This window comes from Anabrus simplex, chromosome 2 (genome assembly GCF_040414725.1).
Source record: "Anabrus simplex isolate iqAnaSimp1 chromosome 2, ASM4041472v1, whole genome shotgun sequence".
NCBI classification, from domain to species: domain Eukaryota; kingdom Metazoa; phylum Arthropoda; class Insecta; order Orthoptera; family Tettigoniidae; genus Anabrus; species Anabrus simplex.
This window is the reverse complement of record NC_090266.1, coordinates 666,868,656-666,895,514: the sequence shown is the minus strand read 5'-3', so window position 1 is coordinate 666,895,514 and position 26,859 is coordinate 666,868,656. Positions and strand designations below refer to the sequence as shown.

The 26,859-nt window shown below is 41.0% G+C and overlaps 1 pseudogene; it reads right to left on the bottom strand.

Moving 5' to 3' along the window:
• LOC137498477 (uncharacterized) lies at positions 1–24,377 on the bottom strand (annotated as a pseudogene).
• Between the last annotated feature and the right edge of the window lie 2,482 nt (positions 24,378–26,859).

The window sequence follows — 26,859 nt, the reverse complement described above, 5'->3', positions numbered from 1 at the left end:
TTACATTGGTAGAGGTTCTATACCCTCCAGATCACTACCGTCGCCTTCGTTGTTGTTGTTGTTGTCGTCGTCGTCCAGGCAGATCATCAACTCCTGACAGTCGCTGATGATGCCATCTATGGCCATCGCCGAGTTAATTAATGTTGCGTCATGGCTAATTTTCTTCCTCCAAGAAGCCGCATCCACTAGAGCAATACCCTCTCGGAACAGTCTTTCCACTTCAGTAATTGTGAAGGATTTGTTATTTATGCGAACGTAACGTTTCACATCACTCCATACCAATTCAGTAGGGTTGAAGTGACAGTGGTACGGCGGCAACCTAACAACCTCGTGTACTTGTTCCTTCGCTATCTCATCAACTACGTACGTCGGTGAAACCGGTTTGTTTTGTTTCACCAGTGCATATAAGGCTAATTTAGTTATACCCATATGCGCTGGGATATTTCTTGCCTGCAGCCATTCCACTAACAATTCTTTACGGGCGCTCGAAGTACGGGTCTTGTCCATTACCGAGTGGTAAGGTGCATTGTCCATAACAATGACGGAAGGGCCTTTGAGCTGTTGCAGGAGCTTCTTAAACCAATCTAAAAAGCGAACATGGTCCATACCTTCGTGATAATCACCGGTTTTCTTCGATCGGAACATTAGAAGACCACCTTCCACAAAACCACTGGATACAATACAATCAATACTGATCTGCATTTAGGGCAGTCGCCCAGGTGGCAGATTCCATATCTGTTGCTTTCCTAGCCTTTTCCTAAATGATTTCAAAGAAATTGGAAATTTATTGTACATCTCCCTTGGTGAGTTATTCTAGTCCCTAACTCCCCTTCCTATAAATGAATATTTGCCCCAGTTTGTCCTCTTGAATTCCAACTTTATCTTCATATTGTGATCTTTCCTAGAACCCGCGTGCGCTATTATTAATCTGGCGCCCTTCCCAGTCGGTTGATTACCGGAGCTTTTAGGACTGTCATCAGTCCAAGATTTATCAATGCACTCCCCAGCATTCACCCACGTCTCATCCAACCATATTACCTCGTGGAGATCCTTACCGACAAGTTTATTTAAAAAAATACTCCTAGCCATCACGATGTGCGTCTTTTCAAGCAACAGTTTTCTTCCGTTCAGTTTTTTGTATCTGAAACCTAGGGCTCGCAGTACCGATTTTAAGGAAGTTTTACTCCCGGAGAAAAGATTTTTCTGTTTAAGGGAGACTAGTAATTTTGCCACCACAGGGTATTCCTTCCTGCTGTAATAATCGCACACGTGTCTGCGTATTGCATCAGCCTGGAAAGAATCAATTCCTGTAACAGGAGGTGGCTTAAATCGTTTCTTTCCTGGCGTGCTAAGAAACAAGTCCCCACTCTCAGCCCTGTTTCCGCCACTGCTAGGTTCCCCAGTCCATTTTTCCTTCAGTTCCTAGAGGAGAACACCTTTCTGAACCACAGTGCGCTTTGAAAGCCATAATGTTTGACTTGTACGTTCCACGACTTGATCTGCAGGAACAGAGGGACGACCATGCAAACGTACGAATTCCCTCTCCCTCTCGTAAAACTCGCGAGTTCTCCGCACTATTTCACATGCCTGACTATTAAGGGGCACTCCTCGGCGCAAAGGATTATCACTTCGCGATTCATCATATTGTCGTTTCCGTGACATCACACTGCACTAGTTACAAAAAAATCACAGTTATCTAAAAAAAAAAAAACCACCACATTCATCAACGCGCGAACCACACCTGACCACGTGCTAGCAACGACAGACAAGCGGCAACACTTCAATACGGAAGTCAAGGTAGTTATAGATGGCACCACTATACTAGGCATATTGCCAACAACAACCAAATGAAAATAGTTCATCTTTATTTTGCAGCTCGCTTAAACATTACAATTTTTAAAAATGCTCATGTTTTTGTAAGTATATAAAAGGTTATACGTACTCTACAGAATTAAATACGAACTAATACGTATAAAATAGATTAACTGTATCTGACATAAAAAGTAATGGATTGGTCGTTCTGATTGACGGGTGACGTTCTTCAATTATTTTTGTAGTAATGCCAACATGAACTATAACTGTCAAGTGCAACCTTGTACCGGCCCACCTATAGGTCTTATGGCGACGATGGGGCAGGAAAGGGCTAGGAGTGGGAAGGAAGCGGCCGTGGCCTTAATTAAGGTACAGCACCAGCATTTGCCTGGTGTGAAAATGGGAAACCACGGAAAACCATCTTCAGGGCTGCCGACACTAACTAATTTTACGGTTTTCGGAGACACCGAAGAGTCAGAATTTTGTCTCGTAGGAGTTCTTTTACGTGCCACTAAATCTATCGACACGAAGCTGGCGTATTTGAGCACCTTCCAATACCACCGGACTGAGCCAAGTTGGGCTTACTGTTAGAAGACTAGCACTCTATCGTCCGAGATAGTTAGCCCGGCTTGGTGACAAAAGTTCGTTTCAATTGACTCGACCTTTTATTTTATAAAAATAATATTTCCTTTATACGTAATGTTATGGCTTTTACAGAAATAAAGAATTTACTCTCATTCATCTGTGGAATAATCATTTAAAAAAGTTTATTTGTTTCTCTTCTGGAAATTTAACATTTCTAGTTACGTTAGTTTTACAGTAAATCCTCGGAGTATGACTCTTGAAGGTGTTTCGCACTGTCCTTCCCACAAACAGTTCTTGTCTCACTCTTAAGTTTGTGCCATTCTTCCAAAGTCATTGGTTTCATAACACTGTTGAGTCCTTCACTTGTGAAACCGATGGAAATCTCTCATCACATAAACAAGCTAGGAGCATATGCACTGTTATCACATTGTTGTCATACGCCTCCACATGTTTCCTGCTGCTTTCAGTTCCAGTAAAGTCATGTGTCTATTCATGACGGACAATTGTTTTCGCCTATTCACTCGACCATGTGTACCTCTTCAACAAAGAGACGAGAACACGTTTCTACGCACACTTTGTTTACCTCCTTGCTATAGTTCGTATTGATAGGACTACATTTCAGTCAGATCTATATTGCTAATACAGTGTGGCCAAGCCGAGCAGAGGGACCGTGCGTGTTAACGCGCTGCGGCTGTGGAGCGAGGCGCGTGGGTTCGAACCCCACAGTCGGCTCTCCTGAGAATGTTTATTTTTTTGTGGTTTCCCATTTTAATTTCCTGTCAAATACAGGAACAGTTTCTATTGGTATGTCATAGTCGATTCCTTCCACCTCTTTCTTCTTTCTTAACCTGCTTACCCCCCAGGGTTGGCTTTTCCCTCGGACTCAGCGAGGGATCCCAACTCTGCCGCCTGAAAGGCAGTGTCCTGGAGTGTGGAACATTGGGTCGCGGGATATAACTGGGGAGGGTGACCAGTACCTCGTCCAGGCGGCCTCACCTGCTATGCTGAACAGGGGCCTAGGTGGGGGATGGGAACATTGGAAGAGATAGGCAAGGAAGAGGGAAGGAAGCGGCCGTGGCCTTAAGTTAGGTACCATCCCGGCATTTGCCTGGAGGAGAAGTGGGAAACTACGGAAAACCACTTCCAGGATGGCTGAGGTGAGAATCGAACCCACCTCTACTCAGTTGACCACCCGAGGCTGAGTGGACCCCGTTCCAGCCCTCGTACCACTTTTCAAATTTCGTGGCAGAGCCGGGAATCGAACACGGGCCTCCAGGGGTGGCACCTAACACACTAACCACTACACCACAGAGGTGGACTCCTTCCACCTTCTTACGCAATTTCATTCACCATCATTTACTTAATCTTCATTACCTGCTCAACTGAGGATGGCGTCAGGAAGGGCTTCCGGCCCTAAAAGCATGCCATATAAATTCATCTCCCCTCATCCCCGACCCCATCTCAAGGACGGGACTATGGGGTAAACAAGTCCGGCCCCGCGGTGAGGGGGCAACGCGTTCGCCTGTCACCCGGCGGCCCCGGGTTCGATTCCCGGCCGGGTCAGGGATTTTTAATCGTAAATGATTCATATCCATGGCCTGAGGACTGGGTGTTTGTGTCGTCCTTAACGTTCCTTTCCTCACATTCAACACTTTACACTTCCCCAATTTCCAAATACACGCAGGTTCATAACATATGGTGCTGGGCTGAATGTCTCAGACGGTTAAGGCGCTGGCCTTCTGACCCCAACTTGGCAGGTTCGATCCTGGCTGAGTCCGGTGGTATTTGAAGGTGCTCAAATACGTCAGCCTCGTGTCGGTAGATTTACTGGCACGTAAAAGAACTCCTGTGGAACTAAATTCCGGCACCTCGGCGTCTCCGAAAACCGTAAAAGAGTAGTTAGTGGGACGTAAAACAAATAACATTATTATTTACTAGCGAATGTACCCGTGCTTCGCTACGGTATTCTACATTGTATTTGAATATCGACGTAAATAGTGTACATGCAGTAAATAAGATTGTTTTAAAATTGCATGTCTCTTAGCGTTATCCGAGAAAGAGCATGGGGAGGTCCCCGTACGTTGTTTCCAATGTAAAAAGTTTGTTATGTATTTGTGATATAACGGCAGGCTCACTTGTCTACTGCCATTCACAATCGAGTTGGGAAGTTTACATTATAATTGCAGGCCCCATTGCCTACTACGCGGACAGAATCGATTTGGGGAGTATCGTTAAAATGGCAGCCCCCTTTCCTACTTCCAGACAGATTACAGTTGAGGAGTTTTTATTATAATGGCAGGCAATTACCCTACTATCACTCGAAGTTGAGTTGTGCAGTTATCATTATAATGCCAGGTCCATTTTCCTACTTCCAGATACCTTACTGCCAGTCACACCAAGTTGGTGAGTTTCCATCAAAATAGCGGGCCACTATGCCTAATGAAAGTCACATTTTAGATGAGGACATTTCTTTATAATGGCGGGCACCCTTGCCTACTGCCAAACACAATCGGGTATGGGAGTTATAAACAAAACTGCATGCTCACTTGCCTTCTGCAAGTCAAATCGAGAAGGGAACTATTCATTACAATTGTAGGCCTTCCTTACACAGGAGTTGGAGAAGGAACCCTTTCCTACTGCCAGTCAAAGTCGGTGTGGGGAGTACTGATTACAATATCAGACCCACCCTTTCTCGATAGCTAAAAATCGACATCAGTGAATATATATAGATCGACATACGAAAGTATATGCGTGTTTACAATATTGAAGACCTTCATTTACAGATTAACTGCTACTAAACGTACGTCATATCGACAAAGGATTATACCATAAGACACGCCGGATTTAGTGGCCTAAATGGCTGGTCATATGATATGTCATCTATTCTTGGGTCAGATTGAGTTAGAAACGTGGAACAGGGTAAAGGTTTGGTAAGATTATCTCACATTACATTACCTTTCGGATAATTATGTGACAGCTACATACATAGCATTTGGCTCACATATGCCTACTGGGTGGGCCGATTTTCGTGAAGAGTATGATGATTCTGTATTTCATATATGTAACTGAAAGTATGAATTATGCATGTGAAAATTCCAAATTGACTTAACATCGATTAATAGAGAAAAATCAAACGTAAATGGGATACAGATACGGCAAAAGTCAAAAGACCAAGGTTGTAGATCATTCCAAATTGAACGGAGATTGTGCAATCCGTTATGTGATAGGAATTTCCGAAGGTCTGCACCATCATTAAAATTGCCTGCATATTTCGATATTCTTCGGGGATAAAAAGTGAAAAATGTAATGATCTGGGATGTATTCCGTTCGTTACAGGCAAAAAGGTATAATTTTGTCAAATTTCAATTATCTTCTTTTTCTTCTGGCAGATTATGCCGCAATCTGGATTTTGGGCGAGGCGGATAAAAATTAGGACTTTCAGGAAACTAAACCAAAAATTATGGAGATGATCATTATTACCCCTTATAACGGAATGCTGTACGAAAATTTCGCCAAAATAGTCAGTGTAGAGGCACACAGTCGTTACGATTTGATTTATATAGATAAGGAATCTGCTCCATGTAAAACACCTTTTGGGCTATGTCCGCTGGACTTAACCTGCAAAAGTGACCATTTATGAAAAATGCACATGAAGAAAAAGGTTTAGAGGTGGAATTCCATCACGTTTGGTCGATTTCCAGTTAGGTTGGTCTTGTTCTGTATATATTGTGGAAGAGTAAAATCACCATTTCGGTTCCCTATAAACCGCCAGTCCATTCCGGAACATGAAATGTTATTTACGTTTAAAACCTACCTTTGGACAGGTGGATGCTAAATATAAATTTTGGTTCGAATGTCTTCAGTAGTTTTCAAGTTGTAAGGAATACGCTTTACACGCACCCGCTCGTGAGTTAAGTCCGATGGGACTTGTATAGAAAAACGGTCCGTTAATGATATCTCCCTTATTAATCCTGGTATCGAAATGATGCACATGAGAAAAAAGTTTATAAATTAATTTCTACCAAGACAGGTAGATTTAAATTAACGTTGGTTGTGTATATTTTGTGGAAGTGCAAAATTACTGTTTCGGTTTCGTATAAACCCCCAGTCAGTTCAGGGATTTTGAAACAATATTTTCCCTAAAACCTATCAAGGACAGGTGTATTCTAAATATGAGTCTTGGTGGAAATACATCCAGTAGTTTGTAGCATTCGCGTACATACGGCGTAATTAAGGAAGAAAATAATACAGTTAAGAAAGTTGAAAGTAATAGAAAATGGATTATAACTGAGGACAGCCGGATAACGACAAATATGTAAATGCCAAGTTAACGTATTGGAAAATCAAATCCCCTCAATAAATTATGCTAGTGTGTGTTATGGATATAATAAAGCGGTAACAGAGGAGAAATTTAGATCCAGTGATTCCTAGGTAAACAAATAATAAGAAGATGACTAATGGTGTTATTACCTAATCTATTCGAGGGCGGTTATAACATCCAACGATATTCCGCCAATATCCCGCAGATAGGCCGATTGACGCCTCTCTTGCCTTCTACCCGAGGAACAACCACGAATTTAAAAGCATGATGAGGAAAATGGCAATACGTTACTTCCCTGCTGGCATGCAGTCAGAGACGTTGCCATGGTAACCTGTAGGTTCGTTGTCGTTCTGTCGGTCACTCAATGCAGAGCATGATACCAGCGGAAAATTGTAAATTTCTCCGTCATGTGAAGAGTAAGGTAAATTATGAACATAACGAAAGTTGTTTATAATGAAGAGACGTTTCACGTACGGTAAACTAAGTTTACAGAAAATCAATAGTATAAGAGAAAATGGAGGAAAACCATTCTGTTTTTCCTGTAAAACCCCGTCTATTCAAATATTTTAAAATAATATGCATACAGAAACCTTCCCCGGGAGGAGTATACTCTAAATATGAAGTTTAGTTGAGATCTATCCAGCCGTTTCGAAGTGATGGTGGAAAAACCACTCAGGTTTTCCTATAAACCCCCCGTCTATTCAAACATTTTAAAATGATATGCATATCGAATCCTTCCGCGGGATGAGTGTACTCTAAATATGAAGTTTGGTTGTGATCTATCCAGCCGTTTCGACGTGATGGTGGAGAAACCATTCTGATTTTCCTATAAACCCCCCGTGTATTCAAAGATTTAAAAATGATATGCATATCGAAACCTTGCCCGGGTTGAGTATACTCTAAATATGTAGTTTGGTTGAGATCTATCCAGCCGTTTCGACGTGATGGTGGAAAAACCATTCTGGTTTTCCTATAAACCCCGCGTGTATTCAAAGATTTTAAAACAATATGCATATCGAAACCTTCCCCGGGATGAGTATACTCTAAATATGAAGTTTGGTTGAGATCTATCCAGCCGTTTCGACGTGATGGTGGAACAGACAAACAAACAGACAGACAAACAGACAAACAGACAAACAGACAAACAAACAGACACGAAACGTAAAAACCACCGATTCGGTCTTGAGTTGACCTAAAACGGATAAATATCTGAAAAATTGGCAAAACAAAAGAAATTACAGACAGCGGACCCCCTACAATTTTATTTATATAGATAACATATGGTGCAAGTAGGGGCAAAATTTCTTTCCAGGTCGATGCCCCGAACAAATAGCATTTAAGAAAAAAAGGGGGTTAACAAACAACCGTAAAGTGCATCCGAGGCTTGCTAATGGCACTGTGACCGTGGACCAAGAAGACTGAATGTGAAGGTGCAACAGATGGATCATTTTAAATACTGAAGGTGCATTCTCTCAGGGTGGTAACATATATAGTGAAACCGAATCAAGACTTATCATAGCTAATGCAGCAAGCTCACAGTCGTTATCAAGAAAGACGTGTGCTTTCAGACGATAGTTTGCTTACATTGGTCTGTTTTCAGACCGAGTTTTTTTGCACGAGAGTGAAAACTGTGTAGATTCAGAATATTTTATTCATAAGCTGGAAGGATTATTAAGCCTTCCATCCGGACACTGGTTGGATCCCCTAATAGAACCACCAAAGTTATAGGAAAGCCGCAATAATGAAATGGCGGCGCTATAATGAGGAGTGAATTAGTTTGCATTTGTGCTCCTCGCCGGGCAGAAAATACTATTACACCATAATCGGCGCTATGATACAGTATTATGAAAGGTGCTACTTAAGTTAAATGCAACACAATTTTACCATTCGTAAATGCACATGTTTCTATATTCCATTCTTCTTCTTCTTAATATATTTACCCTCCAGGGTTGATTTTTCCCTCGGACCCAGCGAGGGATCCCCACCTCTACCTGGAGCGTGAGACATTGGGTCGGGGATACAACTGGGGAGAATGACCAGTAACTCGCCCATGCGGCCTCACCTGCTATGCTGAACAGGGGCCTTGTGGGGGGATGTGAAGACTGGAAGGGAGAGACAAGGAACAGGGAAGGAAGCGGCCGTGGCCTTAAGTTAGGTACCATTTGCCTGGAACCACGGAAAACCACTTCCAGGATGGCTGAGGTGGAAATCGAACCCACCGCTACTCATTTGACCTCCCGAGGCTGAGTGGACACCTTTCCAGCCCTCGTACCACTTTTCAAATTTCGTGGCAGAGCCAAGAATCGAATGCGGGTCTCCAGAGGTGGCAGATAATCACACTAACCACTACACCATAGAGGCGGATTCTATATTTCAATATTAAGTCATATATGACGCAAGAAAATTGCGTAGAAACATTTTTGGGCATATTAAAATAGTTTTAGGCGTTTTTCATGTGCAATATCATTCTCATGCTTGGTTGCTATAAACTCCAGACTCATGACGTAGGGGTAGTGAATTTGCCTCTTACCCGGAGCCCCCTGTTTCAATTCTCTGCTACGTCACGCATTTTTACCTGGATATAAGGACTGGTTCGGGGTTCCACCAACCAACGTGAGAACAAATTGAGGAGCTATCTGAAGGACCGGTCCAAGGAAGCCAATAATAACGACTAAGAGGATAGTTCAAGCTGATCACGCCTCAGCTCATAACCTGCAGGCGTTCGGGCTGGACAGTGGCCGTTTGGTAGGCCAGGGCCCGTCAGGGTGTAGCGCCATAGGGCTTGGTCTGGTTTTGTGTCCATAATGCCAAGTGATTTTGTTAGTACTGGGTTATTTTGTTTTCTTTTCCTTAGAAATATGTTGTGGTTAAATCGAGCGAGTTAGGTGTGCGGTTAGGTCGCTTAGCAGTCAGCTTGCGTTCGGAAGATAATGGGTTCGAACTCCACTGTCAGCAGTCCTGAAAATGGTTTTCCGTGGTTTCCCATTTTCACACCAAGCAAATGCTGGGGCTGTTCCTTCATTAAGGCCACGGCCACTTCCTTTCCAGTCCTAGCCCTTCCCTATCCCATCGTCGCTAAAAGACTTATCTGTGTCGGTGCGACGTAAAGCAACTTCTTTTGTGGTTAAATGTAGTTTCAGGATAACGAGTTTTGAGAGCAGTTTTCAAAATAGAAAGGGTAAAAATCTGTCAGGAATATGACGAGTTTGCTGCTGGTTTTTAAGCAAATTTTGGACATTATTTAATTTGTTGTACGTCATATTTCCAAGTTTCTTGATATCTCTTGTATTTTTAGAGCATAAATATATGTGTATATCCAGATTTTTTAGGTTATCGTTATCCGGGCCTTATTCATCTCTCTGCTCACTTGGTGTGCCCACTGCTTATTCCTCATCAGAGTTCTACTCATCCCTCGAGTCGTTCAAATGGCAGGCGCCACATCGTGCGGGAAGAGATAGAATGAACCAGTCCGGGACGCGATGGTGTGAGGGGCCACTTGTCGACTGCTATCTCTGAGACCGAGAACTTTGTCAGCAATATTTCTGCGTTTGCCTTTCCCACCTGACCCAAACGATCGCAGGATTTAAAAAAATATCTGTTGCGTTAACGAGACGCTTTAGCCACGTCACCCTGGACTGCAATGATTGTGTCTCACAGAGTGTGTTTCCATACTCTTTGTTGCTGTGGTTGACTAGGAGGTGTCAGGCCTAGAATCTGTCGATGCAAAGGTAAAACGAATACTTACTGTGCAACGTGTGATGTCTAGCTGTGCCTGTTCAAAGAAAACAACTGTTTTAAAATGTTCCGCACACGCACGTAATGTTGAGAAATGACATATTAGAAACAGATTCAATGCAAAGCCTGGCTTAATATTTCATATAAATTGCTTTAATTGCTGGGAACGGCAGGACGGTATTCGGAATGAGGAGGTAAAGGTTAAGTTAGGAATAAACTCGACGGTTGAAGCTGTACGTATAAACCGGCTTCGGTGGTGGTGTCATGTGAGGCGAATGGAGGACGATAGGCTACTTTGGAGAATAATGGATTCAACCATGGAGGGTAATGAAAGTAGAGGGAGACCAAGGCGAAGATGGTTTGTAATGATAAGAGATGGGTATCTTAACGAGACCATAGAACTAGTTGTAAGTAAAGGATGGTGGAAAAGCTTAAGTAATTCACAGAGGCTTAGAGATCGATTGGTGGGTGGTATACCAGTCCGTAATGAAAATGTATGTATGTATGTATGTATGTATTGAACCCATTATCCAAAGTTGGTGGATACGACGCAACACCACAATAGCCTCTGTGGTCGTTACAACTTTCTCATACTTTTTCCCTATCCATACCAGTAAGCGGTTAATTCTTTCCGATCGTCATTAATTTACTGTTCTGCATGAGAGAGCAAACATCTGCTTAGATGGATGAATTGCTTTCAGCTATCGTACTCCAAGTTCGACACTACAAATGAAAGCTCATATTGCTTCGTGATATTCCGCAACGTTCGGGAAATCTTTTAGAAAAATTCAAGCCCTATTTAGAAAGAAAGAATGCTGCGATTATGTAAGATTTTTTCCAGGGGAAAATATTAATAATAATAATAATGTTATTTGCTTTACGTCCCACCAACTACTTTTAAGGTCTTCGGAGACGCCGAGGTGCCGGAATTTAGTCCCGCAGGAGTTCTTTTACGTGCCGGTAAATCTACCGACACGAGGCTGTCGTATGTGAGCACCTTCAAATACCACCGGACTGAGCCAGGATCGAACCTGCCAAGTTGGGGTTAGAAGGCCAGCACCTTAACCGTCTGAGCCACTCAGCCCGGCGGGGAGGTGGGGGGGGAATATTGTCTAAGAAGAAACCTTCAGGAAAGTACAATTTAGGGTCGGTCGCCAATCAGACGGATGCAGTTGTTGCCGAAAGAAAAAGCGCTTCCATTAAGAGTCTAAGAATTAATATTAAAATTAGTGCCCATTACGCTTTAAGAATTTAACTTGACATTAATGTAGTGAAAACTGTGCCATTAGCATCAAGGGTGATGGCACGAAGTTTTGGAACAAGTGAACATAATTCCAATTGTGAAACTATGCGGATAAGAAAAATGCTTTGTTTGCTATGAGGATGCACTGGCGGCATCAAGAGTTGCTATATATGCAACGGAGCGTGTGAGGCGCATTGTCATTAACCGTAGAAAGCGGACGCTGTATTTGTATCAGAATTTTATCTGCCTTGAAGTCAACAATTATAAATATTTCGGCAGTGTTCGGTCAGTACTTTTATTCTCCTTCTCCTTATTATTATTAATATGGTTGCAATATGTGGAGTAGGACTTAGTCCTATTATTCATTAAGATTCAGGAAAACTTGTATTATTTTCATCAAGGTGAGTTTTCTGAACATTCATTATCTTCAAGTGTGGACAAGAAGTTGGCCAGATTTTCCGTTGAAGTTCTAAACGGACTTGTAGGTTTTATATTACCAAACAGTAGTCTTTGATCGAGAGCAAATTCACCAGATTTATATTCAGTGTAGGGTTTTAGAGATTCGAGCAGTATGAAGCAGTTTGTCAGACATGCTCAGAGCAAGTGATTGTTTTAGTGAGGGGAGATCTGTTAGAAGTCGCCTGGTTACAGGCAGTATTGAGACACGGTCGTTTAAAATAAATACGTGTTTTATTACCGCGGAGTTGTTGCAAGCTGATTACACAACAAGACGAAAATCGAGTTTAGGAAGTGTTGCGTGTTATATTTTTGTTATGTATAAAATGTAAATCATCAAGGGGAATCTGAGTCTTACTAAAACGTACCCACCATGAAAGGTTATTGTAGCTGCGATGATGCAGGAGTAAATTATCCGAGGCAGCAGGTAAGCTGGAAATATGGCGAGGAAGCACTACATATCAAAGTGAATTAATAAATTTCATTATGTAAGTGTATATTTTTGTTTTCTTAACGTTCCGTCTTTCTTTTGTTGTTTAAGTTATTAAGTCAAGATTCGTTTCATGTTAACAACATCATGTTGATTCATTGCTTCGTTTGAGAACATTGGAGGTTAGTCAGCGTGCATGTGTGATATGAGAAGACATATCATGGAAGGTTGTGATATATTCGGTACTGTATCTAATAGAGTTTTCGTTTCATGTTTTGAATCCTAATGAAGTGATTAACTGTATCAAAAATTGCATTCTTGCTAGTAATCATCAGTGTTGTTGGTCGTTTGGATCTTTACGAAGTGATTAACTGTATGACAGATTGTTTGCATTCTCACTAGTAACCATCAGTGTTGTGGTCATTTTGACCTTCACGAAGTGACCAACTGTGTTACGCATTGTTTACATCCTCGCTAAGAACCATCTGTCGTAGACCCTTTGGATCTTCAAGAGCGATAAGTTATAATGCTTCTTGAATAGTCACTGCATTGTAATGCCAGTGGTCATGAATGCACGTTTAGAGACTGTACCCAAGGTAAATAATATTATTTAGATTTAATTTAAACTGTTTGACATGCATGTGATAGGACTTGATTTATAAATATTGCGAGTTATTATTGAGATTTACTTACGGAATGGATTCTTGGTGTATTAAGTGTGTTTTACTGTACGTCTTTAGTGGTAGGCCTATGGTTTATGTCAAAGAAGGACGTTAGGTGGGTCAGCGATAGGTCATGGTAGATATGATTAACCGATTTAGCTGGGATATTCATTCCGATCTAGTGATGCGTAACCAGGCTAGATGCGGATATCTCCACCACATGAATTCCCAGAAAACCGTGAATGGCTTTGACCACTAGTCTACGGTTATTTGAGTGATCGTCGTATTTCATTTGTTCCGTATTTACAGGTCATAGATTGTCTTGACTCTCTGGTGCTTAATTTATTGTTAGTTAATATTGAAAGGTTTGCTGTTTTGAACGTCATGTATTATGTGAATGCGGGTTGGACTCGTCAGCAGCAATGAAGCTCATTGCTTTAGTAGAAGACGACATGTGATTATTTATTTCAAGTTCTATTCTCCTTCCTTGGGGAATGTTAAGATGAAGAAACAATGACTAACCACCATTTCTTTTAGTGACCAAGGAGCGAATAATATTATTTCTGTTAACTAAATGTGGACCACTTACGTGTGTCGATGTTCATTCACTCACATAAAATCGAGTGCTCATTTAAGCATATTTTTGCGTCATCAACCTTAAAGTTAATTAGTAGGTTTATGCTTTTAAATATGAATCAAGGTTAGTTCACAATTTATAAGTGGAACATAGTTATTGTGCTTCTTTTAAGCATTTTTATTTTGACATTGTCATGATGTCAGCTTTACTAAAGTGATGCAAATATTGTTTTTTTTCTTTCAATTATTTTAAACTGAATTTCAGAGCGTATTGGTTCAGTGATGACCTTAACAAATATTTGGCTGGTAGTTGACTGGTCCAAATTGAACTGGAGGTTATTTTATCTCAATTAAGGGCCCATTAAGTGATTGGCTTGTATCCTGTGTTGGTATTCAGTCAGTGGATAACCTTACATTAAAGGGAAGTTTGGAGATCGATTCCGAGGAACTAAACTTTCACGAGTACACAACTTAACCTACGGTCTAACTTGAAATCACATTTTAGTTTTAAGGTATTTTTCTTTAAATTTAAGGTTGCGTTAATGGAAGGTAACCTCAGAAGGCCATAGGGTTAATTCATAAGGAAACACAGGATAAATGCTCTGGTTTATTCGTTTCTCTGCGTCTTCGCGTAACATATCTTCATTAAATTTTTATTACATTTTCTTTCAATCCTTTCTTGAATTGTAATAAATCTGAGTCAGTAAACTTCTTATATTTTATTTCAAGTAGTTAATATATCCCTTCGTACCCAGTCGATTATTTGACGAGGTGACTAAAGGACAGAAGACACACCCTGGGATAACCGAGAGTCTGTGAGTATTTGCCTACGATGCTGAGATCCTGAGAGAAGATCATGATTATGGAGTACATTGTGTACGAACGGTGTTTCTATAATGATGTTAAAACTTATCAGCAGTATAATTTGTTGTCTTAGTTTGGTATATTCTCCCCAAAGAATGAATTTCGAGCTTTTTAAAATATTGTACTTTTATTATTCCTTTCTATCAAGCAGCGAGGAAATTTGCTCATTAAACAGCTAACGAACACCACTGCGCCGGTACCTTTCCAGAACACGTACGGTAGAAATAATTCTTTAGCGTTTTTATCTCTTCCAGTTCTTGTACCCAACCCAAAAATATATTTTTAAAAATCAATTTTTATCTTCGTACATGGGACGAAGGCCCTAGGAGTGGTGAAAGGTAAAGGCATCCACTATCCGTAACCTCGGCACTTCTTGGGGTAGAGTGGTTCGGTCTACGTCCCGCATTTGTCCCCAGGAATTATGATGGCACTCACATTGGTGTAGGATGAGTGAACCTCAGTGCCGTATGCACCATCGGAAGTGCAAATTTCATTTCTTAAATTTTTCGTACTTCCTGACGGGGAATCGAACCCACGTCCTTCCGAGCACGATTTTACTGCCTCGGCCAGGCAGCCCCTGAAAGATGTATTTTAAAGAAAGATCAATAAAATCTTATGTGGTATAGGGTGATAAGTAGAAAAAAGAGTATACCATAGGCACGCAGGTTTCATACTCATACAACAATGCATTAAGTGAAAACAGTGTAACATTTTAGGGATATTTCACTAATTAATGACATTGTTGTCAATATGATGGAATATCGGTACCTTGTCCTTAAATGTCTGAGAAATATTTCTTTAGTTTTCTTAATGACTCCACGCTAATGATAATTAAGCACTATTCTTTTGGAATTAGAAAATTACACATCTGGCCAGATTCTTAAACATAATTCAGTATTCCTTGACATAAGGGGAGCGCAGTTGGTAATTCGGTTACCAGCTTAAGGTCTTATTTCGTTATGGTGAAGCTAGATCATCCAACCACCGACGACTATAGCCGAGCACGTTCAAAATTGTTTACCTCAATCACAGTGGACTAGACCTGTACATCCCGGAAGATTCTTATTTTTAAGTACTTCATGTGCATCGTCGTTGAGAGTTAGTATCTGTAATTCCAGCAGTAGTGCCATCTAACGGAGAAGGGTGGCAGCAGACGAGATAAACACGCCTCAAATAACAACAGTGGTTGTACAGTGTAATGTTATTGTTGATAAGTTTTAGAGACTCAGTATATTGTAGGTTATAACTTGTGTATTTTCTTCCTGCTGGGTTATATTAGGGTATACGAGGTCTAGGCTGCAAATATGAAAATATTGATATTCATGAAACACTTGAAATGGTTTTATCGGTAATTGCTAAATGATCAGCACAGTGGAATATAGTTCCTGGAAACATACAGACCACACTCGTCAGTTCTTGACTATTGCGATAGGTGGCAGGCATTGACCATGATTGTTCCCGACTAGTTCAACACATGACCTGCACTGAGCTTTAACCTCAAAATTAAGACATGCTAAAATATAGGAAATGAACTAAATTTAATATAATATTACAGTTAACGTGAACAGGAGTGGCTTTATTTTAAGTACAGGCTGTTGATTGTGCAATTCGTGAAACTGATATTGGAAATGGAGTGTTTGAAGCTGGGTTAATTATTTTTTTCTTTTTTATCGTTGGCTTTACGTCACACCGCAAGCCTCCGTGGTTCAGGCGGCAGCGCATCGGCTTCTCACCAGTGACTTCCGTGGCTCGACTCCCGGTCACTCCATGTGAGATTTGTGCTGGACAAAGCGGAGGCGGGACAGGTTTTCCCTGTCATGTTTCATTCCAGCAACACTTTCCAATATCATTTCATTTCATTTGTTAGTCATTAATCAATGCCCCAGAGGAGTGCGACACGATTCGGCAGCCGGCACAATTCCTCTCCTCGCCGCCAGATGGAGGTTTATTCATTCCATTCCTGACCTGATCGAATGACTGGAAACAGGCTGTGGATTTTCATATTTTTGTTTACGTCGCCCGACACAGATATGTCTTATGGCGACGATGGGATAGGAAAGGGTTAGGAGTGGGATGGAATCGGCCGTGGCCTTAAGTGTTAGACTGGTGTGAAAATGGGAAACCACAGAAAACCATCTTCTCTTCCGAATGCAAGCTCACAGCTGGGCTGATTAATGTTTATTTGATTGTTTCGTTTATCAGTTCAGGGTTGTTCTCCGTACAATATCAATCGATATCGGATATGGTTAGTATAGAAATGGATACTTGGAATAACAACAGTACATTTTAATGGGTGACAGTATCATAACGCATGTCATTATGATACAGTTACGTCACATGCAATTAGCCTATGGTAGAACAAAAAATGTATTTTACACAACTCTTATGATACACGGTTTTCCATACAGCTGATTCCAACTATCTTCAGGGCTGCCGGCAGTAGATTCCAATCCACCATCTCCCGAATGCAAGCTCACAGCTGCGCGACATTAACCGCACTAGCATAGAACCATTAAATGTTGCTTGGGGTTGGCATCGTTCTCAATCTACACCAAAGTCAAGAAGGTTAGTTTCAGGAGCAACGTCTACTCTTCGCAACTCAGTTCTTAATATTAATTTAATACGTCCTGGAAACGGAAGTCCAAGAATAACCAGTCTCGACGAGATAAAAATTCTTGCCCGTGTTTAAAAAAAGGTAACTGCAGAATTAAATCACATAATTCAATAATTACAACGGAGGAATTAACCATTTTCTGTTTTGGAGCCTTAAATATTGCTACGCCACTGTATACTAAACAAGTAGTACAGAGTCTAGTACACAACTCGGCTATCACTGAACTTAAATACCGAGTTTCGAGAAATGCTGTAGAGCCGCTCACCCTTGATGTGACGAAAATGCACACAAACAAATAAAAACACATTCGCACATACAAATAAAAGGACAGACAAAAGTTGAACTGAATCTGAATTCCTGATCTGTGGAAGAGTGGTTCAACCAGCAGCCTGCCCCATTCATTGTGTAAAGTCTAGAAAAATTTTTGCTGCGCGAATGGTAGAGGTAATAATTTACGAGGGCTGTAAATACAGTAGTGGCAAGGTAGTCCAGACACTCGCAGGAGATCGGGGACAAGCAGATAGGATATGGGAGCGGTCAGTTGGCGCTGTTGTCGATGTGTAGTGTGCATTTGACGAGCATCCATTTGGGAGCGCTGTTGCTGTGTGGCGTTGAAGTGAAGAGTATCGATTTCACCGCTCTAAAGTATGTTTCCAAAAGGTAATATTAATAATCGTATGGCCTCGGCTACCGTGTGCAGACATTTCAATTTGACGCCATCTGGCTGTCTGCTCGTCAATTTCGACGTTCCGTTTTACTCTAGGCCCCCACTAGATGGCAGACCGAGTAAACCGAAACTCTCTTGGGCGTTTATGGCTGAGATTTAATGAATTTTGTCGGGTAAACACCAAATGTGTCACCAGAGATCTTTTACATGCCGACATCGCACGACATGGAGTGTCGAATGGACTTTTTTCCGCCCTTCAAAAATCCGACTACCTCTGCCGGGTTTGAACCCGCTATCTTGGGATATGGAGGCCGACACTCTACCGCTGATCCACAGAGGCAGTCTTTCCAAAAGGTGATCACCGTTCGTGGATTAAAATCGATGTTGCCCGAGCGAAAATGCATCAGAATATTATCGAGGATTACGTGAATCATGTGGCGAGTATGCATTACCGTGTAGGACGGTTAGACGATGGGTCAAGGCATTTCGTGAGAGTCGGAGTGAGACTATGGATTTGCACCGCACGAGATCAGATTGACATCGTGAGAGGTCTCCTTTCCGCAGACCATCGATAGACTGTCCGGGAATTATCCGAAGAGGTTGGTCTCAGTCGTCAAACGCTACTGACGAAATGCCTTGACATGAGGAAAATTGCGTCCCGCTGGGTTCCACATAAACTCATCGAAGTACAGAAATGGCACCGGTATGCACTGGTTAGCATCCAAGTTTATTGTGAGACGATCGCCCTATCGTGTTGCATGAAAACGCACGTCACAACTAGAGGTGTACAAACTCCGCATTTAACTTGCCCATGCTTGCCTGGAGAGTAGGCAAGCAAGCTAGCTGCACGTAAACAACAGTACAAGCAGGCTGCTGCACTCCTGGCCAAGTCAAGCTCAGCCCAACTTGGGCAGGCCACAGGTTAGCTTGCTTGCTTGCTTTCTTCTTCCTGCTGCGTTAATCGATGTTTGTTCGTTCATTGTGGTGACATGAGACTCGCGTGAATGCAGACAGGAAGGGTTTGTTACATGCCAGAATTGATATAGGATTTGTCAACACAATAATATTATTATATATGGTTATTTAGCATTATGTTAATCATTACAAAGATATGTTTAAATTTATTTCGTAATTCAGACGTCTTAAGTAACTAATTAACAAATAATATTTCTCCCTGTCAAAAATAGTTACTTAATAAAAAGTAGGTTCTCTGAACAAAATGTTTGAATATTTAAATAAACATAATGACAGTTGATGGAAATATGACAATAAATATAATATAGTCTATTATTTATTATTCGAGAAAATTAGAAGCAAAGATATGCATAATGTAGGTAGGGCCTACAAGTCATAAATGTAAGTATTAATTTTAGAGGTAACTTTTTGAAATACATTTAAGGAACCCCTTCCCTACAAAACCAAAAGAAATAATTATAAACCTAATCAGTTCAGAAGTGTAATTTTACCGCTTACTCTCTTAGTTTGTGGTCGCCTCATACTGTGCATACTGGATACCAATATTTAATGCATGGACACATTATCGTTTGTGTACATTACTATGAGGTCATTAAGTCTTTGCGCATCAAGAATTGAACGATGTTCGCTGATTAAATTTCCCGAGAAGCTCAAGACCCACTCGATGGAGGCACTCGTAGCGGGTATGTTAAAAACTGTTTTCGCTGTGCGAATTATTTTTCCACCACCGCAGTATATTTTCGTCACTAATAAACCCTTCTTGCAAGTACCTACTGACCTCATCATGTATCATTGGCGAATTTTCTGACCAATCGTCAAATTTCGCTTCCTTACGTTACACTGAATTTTCTTCATTTGAAGAAGATGGGACTTCTTGTCTTGTCTATTTTGATTGGGTAGCTGCTCTGAAAATATGCCCAAGTTCTTGATATTTTATGCTTATGTTAGAATATAAAAATATCTAATTTTCATAGGTATAATAATAATAATAATAATAATAATAATAATAATAATAATAATAATAATAATAATAATAATCGGCAGCCCTGAAGATGGTTTTCCGTGGTTTCCCATTTTCACACCAGGCAAATGCTGGGGCTGTACCTTAATTAAGGCCACGGCCGCTTCCTTCCAACTCCTAGGCCTTTCCTATCCCATCGTCGCCATAAGACCTATCTGTGTCGGAGCGACGTAAAGCCCCTAGCAAAAAAAATAAAATAATAATAATAATAATAATAATAATAATAATAATAATAAATTATTATTAATAATAATTATTAATTATAATTATTAAATAACCACAGAATCTTACCTTCAGCACACATTTGCTGAACTGCCTCAAAAACAAACGATTTGTTCTCCTGCATTTAGTTTCTTTAATGTGCGATATTTAGGCACCAAAAATGTTGCAATTTTGTGTAACATAGTGACTTCCAATTTCTGCTCCAGGAAGACACCACCGGTTTGTTTCAAACGCTTCAAGTACTGGAAATCCATTTAGTATGAAAGCATGTTTACATTTAAATACCGAGCTCGATAGCTGCAGCCGATTAAGTGCGGCCAGTATCCAGTAATTGGGAGATAGTGGATTCGAGCCCCACTGTCGGCAGCCCTGAAGATGGTTTTCCGTGGTTTCCCAATTTCACACCAGGCAAATGCTGGGACTATGCCTTAATTAAGGCCACGGCTGCTTCCTTCCAATTCCCAGGCCTTTCCTATCCCGGCCCATATCTGTGTCGGTGCGACGTAAAGCAAATAGAAAAAAAACACATTTAAATATCAGGAGACTCGCATTAAAATTTGAAAATGAAATATTACCTGTTCATCGTCATCCTGTAGAGTACAATGGGCTTTTAAGGCATAAAACACGGAAGTACCAGTTGCAAAGTCGGCTCCTCATCACCCTCAAGATCAATTGTGGCTTCCTTAAATGGCTTAAGAAATGTTATAAGCAGGCCAGTAATATCCTGATCATAACCGAGCAGTTTATCAGAGGCACCCTCCTCTAAAACAGTTCTCACAGCATCTATCTGGGAGTGAACTGATTGCATCATGTCAAAATAACTTTCCACTGAGTAGAAACATACGGTTTCGAAGATGATTGTAACCTTACACATAGGCCTCTTCTCTTAAAGTACAAAACCAGATATTTCACTGAATGGATAACAGCTAACACATTAGGAACACTTTCTTTCAAAAAGGGTTCGCTCAGAACATGCTTCAAGACCGTATTAATAATATGAGCCATGCATGTAAGATGATTGTATATGCTGAGGGCCTTAACAATATTGCTTCCCTGGTCTGTTACAAACGTAATTTTGCAAATATCTTCATGAGAAAGGCCATGTCCTTTCAAACGATCTTCAAATTCACTGCGAATATTTTCACCAGTTTTTTGGACAGTCAGGGACGGCCGAACAGATTAATACATTCTTACTGAGAGACCAATTTGCATTTATATAGTGCATTGTGACAGACAAATAGTGCACCCCCTTGTAATTATCTGTCCACAGGTCAGCGGTACTCGCACAGATGCCAGATTTAATAGCATGTACTATATCGGGAAGCGTTTTACTGCGCACTTTGTCCGCGGAGGTTTATACCTCCCTAGCAAATGTGACTCGAGAGGGTATAACATTTTTAATATCGAGCGAGCCATACTTTTTGACCATTTCTATCAGCGTTCGCCCTAAATTTAAAAATCCTTCACCCTCAATAGTTGTAAACGGCATCAAGTCCTTGGCGCACATTTCCACGCACTTGTCAGTCACCAAGTCCTTGTCCTCTTTCAAAATATTTTTAAACTGTGGAAAATTTGGGTCAAATATGCAGACATGTCGCAACATACTTGAGGTCCTTGAATGGGTATTGAGTAGCTTTTTGCAAAAATTGCATTGCGAGTAACCTACTGGCTTATTTGATACCTGTTCATAAACTCATGATAATTTTTCCCATGCTAGATTTGAGCCCTGTTTTATTGCTAGAATAAATTCACCACTTTTTAATTTTTCTTCGACTTCCTTTACGGTTGATTTGTTCATTTTCCTGCTGGTTGCACCTCTAACTACAAGAGATCTGCACTCGACGCAATACATATAACGGCACATCCACGTCGCATCGATAGCGAACTTCACGTTCACTCTTGTCAAGTCCGGCAGTCCGAACGGGTCCCAGGCAACCTGTCAGGCATAGGGAAACCCAGGTTTTGGTTTGCTATGACTAGCGCGCTCAGTACGCGTGCACTCTTGCTTCGCTGACGTTCAAGCTAAGCTGCTTCGCTTGTTGCAGAGCTGCTTGGGGCAGGCAAGCCTGAAGTACAATTTGTACACCTTTAGTCACAACGCTAGGGTCACGTCTTTGGTTTGATGAAGGAAGCCCTGACGAGTAAGCATTTCTCCACCGATCAAGCGGTTCCTAACCCTGCGTACGAGTGGTTCAACAAGCAACCAGTGTCGTTCGTTGTGGAGGGTTTAAAGACAATTGTACATCTTGAACTGTAGAGGTAATACCGTAATAGTTATTAAAATTTGTGGACACTCAAACTATCATCAGTATCCTATCAAAAGTCATCTCCGGGGGGAGGGGTGAAATGTAAAGACTTCCACTTAATGGGGTATAGTGGTTAGTTCTACGCCTGGCCGCCCAGGAATTAACCTGCTACTCATTTTTGGTGCAGGCTTACCATATGCACACCCTAAAGCGCAAATCTTGTTTCTTAAATTTTTCGATTTCCTCATGGAAAATCGAACCCACGTCCTTCCGGATGAACTGAGTACGCCTTTACCACCTCGGCCAGGCAGACCCGTTGTTTGATACAGTGTAACTTATTTTGTTCAACATTACGTAAGCTGCTAGAGAGTGGAAGTCTTATTCCGATCACTAAGGGACGATAAATTACTCTAAGATACCATTCTCCTTGCATGAGTGCTAGTCAGTAAGAACCGCTCACTTCTTTGTGGCTAACAAGAACCTTTTTCTGAAGGAATACATCTTATTTCGGCTTATTTAAAGACGCAATTAGGAACTCAACATTCCAAAATTTTACCGGGTGTTCCACCAGCCCTTTGCGATCCAGTTTTACGCATCCCTTCACATTTACTACAATTCTGAAAGACATCGGTCCTTTTCCCTAAACCGGGGTAATACAACGAGATTGTGTTTACGGGCTGGAAGACAGCAGGAATAGTGAGGGCCACTATTAATTCACTATGGGTACCTCGAATGAACCCGTAAAACGATTACAGATACGCAGAACACGTACTTTAAAACTGGAGGTGGACGCACAGACCGGGAGCACGGTACTGTATAGCTTGGGAAGTGGGCGCCGTAGGTCAAGTGTCGTAGTAGCTCACATGGCAAGCGGGCTGGGAGATATGTGATAGTAGACAGTGCTCGAGGTTTTTTAACAACCTGTTGCCTGGGATGTGGTAAGGTTGCATACTTGACAGCTTCCAATGACTGATTTGTTTATTTGACCCTGCAAAGGACCGTATGTATCGTTGCATTGCGTATGGTGCTGGGTGTTGGACGAGGGTGAAGAGATGATGGTCTGCAGCCAGTTAGCGGCGTCGTACATGTTCCAAGCTTCGTAGACCACAGGTAGGGCAAAGTATGCCCCATTGGAACGATGGCAGGTAAGTATGTAGCTGCGCGAACTCTCCTCCTTCGAAGCTGTTCATAACACAAAGTTTATTCATTTATTTATTCACTGTCTCGAGATGGATTCCAGCGACGAGCATGTGGATATGTTACTTATCTATGGAAAAACTAGACAGAATGCATACCACGCACAACGCCTATACCAAGAAAGCTATTCGGATAGACGACAACCAACGGGCATGACATCTCGGAGTTTGGAAAGGCGTCTGCGGGATACTGCATCGCTGGGAAGGACACGGCCTCTACGAGATCATCCCGTGACGTCTGCTGACAATGAAGAGATCGTGTTTGACGCTATCCGGCGGGCCATTGCACATGAGACGAACATCAGCCGGGCGTCTGTTATGCGAATATTGCATACACTCCGATTTTACCCGTACCATCTGCACTTACACCAGCTGTTCCATGGTCATGATTTTGATGCCCGCGTGGCGTTCTGTCAATGGATCCTACAGCATGTAGACACTGATCCTGCTTTTCTAGCGATTCTCTTATTTACGAACGAAGCACGATTCCACAACAATGTAACCGTTAATCGCCATAATATGCATTACTGGAGTGTGGATAATCCCCACTGGGTGCGACAGACAGCTTTTCAGGTACAGTGGGTCCCCATTTCTTTGAGTGCCATCTGACTTGCCAACGCTATCTGCGGTTTCTCCAAGATGAAGTACCACCGTTCTCGGAACATCTGCCACTCCTTGACCGCTGCAGGATGTGGTTTCAACATGACGGATTTCAACCGCACCCGGCGGTGGTCGTCCGGAACCTTCTCCATGCGACGTATCCTGATAAATGGATAGAAATGGGAGGACCTGTCCCCTGGCTCGCCAGATCGCCCAATCCTGCCCCCTGGATTTTTTGTATGGGGCCATGTAAAACAACTGGTGTATGCACAGGAGCCGACCACTATTTGTCACGTTAGACAGCCCATTACCGAGTCATGCCGATCCGTTTCGCCAGAGATGTTGCAACGGGCCAGACGGTCCATGCAACATCGGGCGCAGCTCTGTATCGACCACGCAGGTCGTCAGTTCGAGCAGGTGCTGCGCTAAACGACGTGGATAACTGATATCTTCTCACACGTTTCCTAGCTTCTGTGAACCCAGCTCCATCCTGCCCCCTCATTCCCGGGCAGGCTCAGCTACTGTACGAGAGATCCAGAGGTTAACTGGCGTCACTAATGTTTAGAGGAAGCTAATGGGACAAGGACTGACGAGAATGAGAAAAAGAACAATTCTGAAACAATGGCTTGACATTTATTGCTAATAGCATATTTTAAATACAATATTTGACAAGGATTCTTGATGTCGTTTCTTATTTCTCCTCATAAGATTATTTTACAAAATTGTGACATTCTGGTTCTTCCACATCGAAGCCTGAATTACATTGAAATATAAGTAAAATCCAAAATTAGCTTTCATCTGACTTGAGGGAAATCAAAATGTAGAGGGTGAACCTCGTCTTAACTTATTTGAGCCATAAAATTAACAGAAAATGGTTATTACTGTATCACATTGACAAGTGATTCCATCCAAATTAAATTTTGTGAATCAGAAAAATGCTTAAAAATTCTCACAAATAATATTTACAACATTTACATTATCACCTTGTCTTAGTCGTTGATAATTTTACTGATATTGTTGAAATAATTTCTGAGAAAACTTTAATAATTCACATTTTTGAGAATATTTTAATTAATGTAATCTCAAATAATTATGTCGATTTGAGATTTTACAAGAATTATTACGATCTTAAAGAAGCAATTTTTCCATGAAAATCATTGAAAGTGTGACTGAAAATAATTTACGACGTTTAAAAGTTAACGTTACAAAACACCTTAATAACCTTACATTGATTAACTTTATTTAACGTAACCATGTTGAACCTTATTTAACCTTGTTCGTGCGAGGTTGAAATAGTACGGGCCTATTCATTTTTAAGATCACGACAATGTAGAATTTTACTTAAATGTGCTATAAAATTCACTAAACACTATCATTTCCACAAGATAAATTAGCACAAACAACGAAGAAATAACCTGGTCCCAAAGTGGTGAACACGCGGTCAGGTCAAAACCACATTTCAATAAATCACAAGAGAAAAATATTCGAACTACATCATCCATTCCACATTCACACATAGACACACTTATTTTATTTACACTATTTTCAGACGAATTCTAGGATTAATTTTACATCGTGATTTTTATCACAAAATCCTATCAATGGAACAGTCAGGTGGCTTTATCTGGTAAGTTATTACGTTCGATAATCAGTGACATGTGATTGAATAATGGCAATCACTTTAAAGAAAATAGCAGGAGTATTATAACGTCGATCGGTAGAAATTCAACAGTTTTATAATCAGAAGAACTGGTCGATAATCATCACGCACATCAGTACGGTTAGACATATTTGTCACCGGACACGTGGTCAATGAGTTCCGATAAATTATTATTATCCCTAAATCTCATAAATAAAACTTAAAACGTGCTCAAAATTCAAATAATGCATGGTAACACAAGGCACATGCTTCTCAGAAATAGCCCACAAATTAATTCGCAGGATCAACGTATACCAGGCTCATAATACATTAACAGAGCACACATTAAATATCTCACTAGACTAGCAAGTATTATTTATCACTCATGACCATTTTAATCTTTTGTTTAACCCGATCTCGAAATTTATTATTATTATTAGTGGCGATTTTTAGTTCTACCATGAATCTGAATTTAACTCTGAATTCGATGACACTGTCCTGCATAACTCCATAGAAACGCATGACATGAAATACATACTGAAATTTATCGTGTAAGACAAAACGAAAATTCTATCCCACAAGACTTCATGAATCTAGAATTATTTTAATTATATTTCATCCGAGAGGTCCATTACTTTTAAATATTAATTTTAATGACCTTCATGGAAATTAGAGATGATCTAGGAAAACATTCTAGAGCAAACTACACTAATAGAATCCAAATTACATTCACACTCAATGTACCAACACTACCATGACACCAGTAGAGGAAAATGTGAAAATATTGCAAAATTGCACTAAACTAATAGAAGCATCTATTTCGAAGAAGAGATACGTACTATTTCTACATAGATGGACAGTAATAATATCACATTAATGTACTTAAAATTATTGTGATGGAACTCGATCTCCTCGTTGATTCTGCTCACATAATGTAGGTCGTCCGGTTTGCTTTCTCCCTCATGTTAGAAGTTGCTTACATCTAGCAGGGCATG